The following is a 6,438-nucleotide window of genomic DNA, read 5'->3' on the forward strand; positions in this document are numbered from 1 at the left end:
CAATAGTTTAAGAGGGAGTCTTACATTGTTTAAGTCAATGCTTTTGTACACATTGTTTCTTTACTAATTGGTTTATTCTCTGGGCGTGGCCCCAAGGAGTAGGTTATTCGAAAGGGTTTCTGAACCTTGTAAAAATTCAGTGTGTTCTTTAATTTTTGCACTGTTTATTTATTGTGTTCAGTGTCTGTCGTGACAAGTTCGGATTCTGTCCCGACATAACTGCTTTCTGTGTAAACAGTTAATTACCATTCCGTATTTTAATTAATTCACATGGTTTAATTAATTTGGTAATTACTAAAAATGGAATTTTAGTACGGAACAAAAAATAACAATTAAAAAATAAACAAATTTGTTTTTAAAGTATAATATATTCATTCAAGATTAACAAAATAAACAATGTTTTCTAAAAAATAAACATAAACTTAGTTGTATATTCATAGCAAGAAATATATAAATATAAACATAACTTTATATTCATAAAAAGGAAAAAAAATTAACATACAAAACAATCCAAAAAATAAAAAATGACATCATGAGCATAAACATAAAAATAAAAAAAAATTGCTACTAATAATAACCAATATATTAAATTTAAAATAAAATATACTATTGAGTTTATAAAAATAAACAAACAGTCACGTTAAATAGTATCAATGGCGAGTCTCCTCGGGATCAGACTCAATCTCCATCTCTTCTTCCTTCTCCGGCGAGTCTATGGAAAGAGTATCACCAGCGCTCCTCGTTGAGACCATCGGTTTGGAAGATGAAGAATAGAAATGGGTTTGAGTGTATGAGTTTTCGGTTGGGAATGGAGAGAAGAAGTGGTTTGGGGTTTTGAATTTGGGAAAATGTTCATTGTATGGGGAAATGTATATAACATGTGTTTTATGGCAGAGGTTCGAAATTTTTTTGAAATAAACCAAAAAGAGAAAATATTTTAAAATGGTAAGTTTTAAATACATACTTAATATCACGCCTCTCAATTAATTAGGTAATATTTGTATAAGAAATAATAAAGACAATTTTAGTAAATAAAATGAAAAATTGGTTAAGATTTGTATATATAAATGAAAATATATTAATTGGTATGAATATAGTAATTAAAAATAATATTGTAATGAATTGTGTAAAAACCCTATTTAGAAAGAAAATATCATTTACGGTAATTTTAGAAATACGCCACTAAATCATTTAAGAGCTTTTTTTTTTTAAAAAAAAAAAGTTAAAAAAGAAATTTAAAAAACATTAAATATTAAAACAACTCTAAGTTTTGAAATTCATGTCAAACTGGCCTTAAATATGAATATGAGGGATCCATTGTACAAATGCCACTTCTATTTTTTGGGCTTCTTCCCTAAAAATGTCATTTTTTTGTGGGCTTTTAATTTTCAAAAATACCAATTTCTCTTTCAAAGCTTGCATCTTTATTTCTTTTTAATTTCTTTCTTTATATTTGTCACAATGCATTATTATTTATGCAAAATAAACATAAATTCAAATCAAATCAAATATTTTTAATAATAAAATATATTACATTAATTTCATAAAAATATTGATTAAAACTTAATTATTTCACTTAAGAACATTAAATACACATTTTCAAAAACAAATCAAGAAACTTCACAGCTATCAAATTGATTATGTAAAATCAAAGACAATCACAAAATAGGTATTATTTCAAGAAAACATGATTTGCCTGAGCAACTCACTCAGTTTACTTAGCAAACCAATCACGAACCTAGTTCATCACATGAACCATATTCATTTTCAAAAAATTTAATTCCTGGGGTATATATTTTTCATAACAATTATTAAATAGTGAACTTAGAAGAGTGAATGTTATATATATATATGCAACAATAGTGCACCATGGAACTAACATTGGAAAGTCCTTTAGACATTTAAAATGTATGTGGGGTCAGTTTCATTACTTCTACATCATATAATACTCGTCCAAATTAGTATTCAGACACAAGAATTTTCCAAGCCAAAATATAAGTTTAGAAAATTCATATAATTGATGATATGATCAAGTCATATTGTTATGTCTCAATCGACTATAATAATACTTTTGTTTTACTTGAAAAGACTTTGACAAAATTCATAACTAATTAATATGGAATGAAAAATCAAAGTTCAAAAAGTAAATGTTGAAAGAGCTAAGTAATAGATGTATATATTATGTCAAAAGAGTCGCCATTTGAAGCAAATACTTTGTTGGATCAACCTTATCATTTGTAGCATAAATTATTAAATTGTTAGCAAATTTAATCTTTATTAATTATACTTGTAATAATTTTCTTTAATAACACAAATAAATAAAAAAAAATTAAAAAATGACCAAATTCTTTAAGCAAAATATGGTTATCGAGAATAGTGATTACTAATTAAAGTGATCATGATATCAAAATATCAATGACAAGAAACCTTTTGAAAACAATTCATGCTTTTTTTATATACATAAATTTATTTTTAAAAAAAAGAAAACAAAGAACTTGTCTATATATATATATGTCCTTGCAATGGAACTGGAAAGTAAAATTTTATGTCAAAATTAAAAAATCTTTTTAAACAAAGCGTTTAACCAACTGGAAAATCAGTTGTTGCAGCAAAAAGTAAAGAACATACTTCAAAGGTAATTTTATAATTTTTTTTGATAATCTATTATTCAATGTGACTGCCAAATTTTAATATGTTTACTCCAAATTTTATTTATAAATCAATACTTACTTAACAAGAACATGCACAAATTAAAATGATGACAACACTAAATTTCTCATTCGATTTTTATTTAATAAAATAATGCTAATTAGAGGAAAAAAAATCCATTCAAATAATTTTTATCAAATAAACAGTGAGATCGATGGATAGAATGAAAGTAAATATCACGAACTAAGAAAATTCAGGTAACAAAACTTCATACAGTCAAGTTTGAAAAAAAAACTCTACATCAAAGTCTTTAATGCAAGTCACGTCTCAGACCATAACAATATTTGTACAATCAATAGATGTGTTAAAAGTCTAGCATAGAATAAGATAGGATGAATCAAAATTTCCAAACCCCCCAAAAAAAGTTTAGACGGTCAATTATTAAAATGGTTATGTTATGTGTACTTTTGTTTTATGTGGAAGACTTTGAGATGTTTAATAATGAGGTCCATAGTGTCTTAATCATAGATAATAAGAAGACATGAGGAATAAAATACCATATTAGTTTCCAATCTAATAAATACATTGAGATTCAAGTCTTTACACTTTTTAAAAAAAAAAAAAAAAGTAATTAAATCACCATAGATAGAATTGTAGAGAACAAACTAAATGTGTGGATCATTTCCATCCAATTAGCTTATTGTCTAGCCAAAATACATATAAACAAATTTATTAGCTACTTTTTAAGAAAGCAACCAACAAAAGAGAGAATTATCCCAAGAAAATTTGAGTCCCAAAAAATGTCCCACTAATAAAGTAAGAGCTTCCACTTGACACAATCAATCACTTGAGTCCCAAAAAGTCATTCTAGAAAAGCACGAGCAATCGAATATTCTTATACAAGTTCAATAAAAATAAAAATCAACAAATTCTTTCAACTGAGATTATAAGTCAAAAAAATATAGCGAAAAAATCAAACCATAAATAGTCACTAAACTTATAACATCAATTTAAAAAAAAAAAAATACTAATAACATAACAAAGTCAAATAAATATTAACACAAGACAAAACCAAAAATAAAGTTGACACAGACAAAACTAAATTAAAATTGGCACAAGACAAGGCAAAAACCAAATTAGCACCAAGATTTCACTTTTATTTATTTTACTTGAAAGAGTTTGAGATTTCTTCTTTTATCTATTTTTATCATTATAATTTTGTTTATTTCTTAAGGTCTTTCACGCACACTATGATAGGATGCTCAAGTCTTTTTTCTTTTGTTTCTTTTGCAGAAAAAACACATTGATAGGATGCTTAATTATAAGTCTTGAGAGTTACATTTTCTGGATAGGATCGATGTCTTTTTCTTTCTTTTCTATATTAATTTCAGATATTTTTTTAAATATTATATATTATTCTTACTTAAACACACACTGATGTCACAGACATACTCACACAAATATGCCTTCCAATTTTCTCATTGATGAAAAAAATACACAAATAATAACTTTCCACAAGGATCTCTCTCTGGTACGGAACACAATATCTCATCCATCCTCTTGCTTCTTACAAATAATTTTAACTCTTTATTTTTATTGAAATTCCGTATTTTATTATTACCAACTTATTATTTAATTAATTAAATGCAGAATAATTAAGTTGGTATTGAAAAAAATATTATGTAGCTACAGACTAAGATTCTGTAATTAAAATACACAAGGTTTTTATAAGTGGTATCAGCAATCCTTGCAGATTGCTACTAGTCCACATGATCACGCTTAGAGATAATATTCATTAGTAAGATCTCAAAAATACAAAAAAAATTACTTATGCATAAATAAACTCCCTTTTATTATATGCCGCAAACTTGATGTATTCCACCTTGATTAATGAACCTTGTTAAACCTTAAAGAATATGAACTCCCTTCAATCTGCTTATAGTGTGCTTGCTTCCTCCCTTCGATCTGCTCTCTTTAGATCTAGAATATGAATGTAGCTGCAAACTTGGATTTTGAGGAAATCCCTATATTACGAACGGGTGTCAAGGTAAACATCCACTCCATCACAAATATGTTCAACCAAAGAAAAACTACTAAATGCATATAAATATATATTTTTTATATAATAAGTATGTAGATAAGAGAAATTGTTGGTTTAAAGGTTTTTTATTTTTTTTCCCGGTTAATTTCAACGTAATATTTTTATATTTAATAGACTTAAATTTAAATAAATAAATAATTAAACAAATTAAAATAGGATATTTTTTAGATATTTTATAATGATAATTATTTAAAAATAATAAATAATTAAACAAATTAAAATATGATATTTTTTTAGATATTTTACAGCGATAATTATTTAAAAATAATAAAATCATATTTTTTATAACTTAAATAAAATTTAATCAAACTTAAACTCACTTAGAATAATATCATATTAAACATATAATATAATATACTATCAATGAGTAACAAATTACTTTAAAAAAAAACTAGCAAGAAATTTAAATTTAAAATTCATGTATAATATATAATTCTTGTTGTCACTCACAAATTCAAAAATTAAGACAAACATAAACTTAAATAAAAATAAATAAATTATTTAATTAAAATATGATATTTATTTAAAATTTATATGACATTTGTACACCCTGATATTCAGCCCAGATCTTTTATGCAGCTCGAGTACAGCTGACTATCTAAGAACAATTCTAAGGGACCCACAAGTTGATATCTCCTCAGCGGAGGCAGTGCAACCCCCCAGATAATAACACGAGCAGAAGAGCATGAAACATTAAAATACGAGCTGGAGATGAATATAACTTACAACCTCATGGACACGGGCTGACATTATGCTCAGGTCAGAGTCCTCTAACCACCTGCCACGCCCAAGAATTTTTTAAGCTAGATATGTTACTGCGTCAAAACATTAATATAAAGTTAATAAAAATAATTAATAAATTTTATAAATAAAACTAAAACTTGTATCTATTATATATATATATACACACACGTATATACCGCGTCACATTTTTATTCTACTTTTTTTTTAATCATATATGGTAATCATTATGCATTGATTTTGTTTGGTTTCTTACGAGAAGAATTTAGTAAACTGTAGGCCCCATTCTAACTAAGTGCCACATTATATTTAGCTACACAGTTCCATCTTTTTTTTCTGCGTTTATTATTATTAAATAATTTTGTCTTACACTTTTGCCACTTGATTGGTTTCCACTTCTTTATATCTTCTATATAATAAGTGTGTAGATAATATAAATTCTTAGTTTTAACTGTTTTTTATTTTTTTAGTGTTATCTTTAATAAAATATGCTTATATTTAATAGAATATTCTTATATTTAACTATAATTTGTAAACACTTAAACTTAAATAAAATAAAATAAATAATTAAAAAAATTAAAAAAAGATATTTTTTAGATATTCTACAATGATAATTATTTTAAAATAATAAATGATTAAACAAATTAAAATATGATATTTTTGAGATATTTTACAATAATAATTATTAAAAAATAATAAAATCATATGTTTTATAACTTAAATAAAATTTAATTATGTTGACGTCGTTTTTCGTCAACTTAAATAGGAGAGCAATTAAACATGAAAAATATTAGAGGAAATGAACAAAGCTGAACATAAGAGGTTTTTTACGTGGTTCAGCAATTAAATCTGTCTAGTCCACGAGTCTATGTTATTAGAACTTGAGAGTTTTCTGGAAACTTTTCAAAGAATAGTTGCCCAGAGTTTTCTCTCAAGATCTCAGAATT

The sequence above is a fragment of the Humulus lupulus genome, chromosome 6 (genome assembly GCF_963169125.1).
Source record: "Humulus lupulus chromosome 6, drHumLupu1.1, whole genome shotgun sequence".
In the NCBI taxonomy this organism is placed as follows: domain Eukaryota; kingdom Viridiplantae; phylum Streptophyta; class Magnoliopsida; order Rosales; family Cannabaceae; genus Humulus; species Humulus lupulus.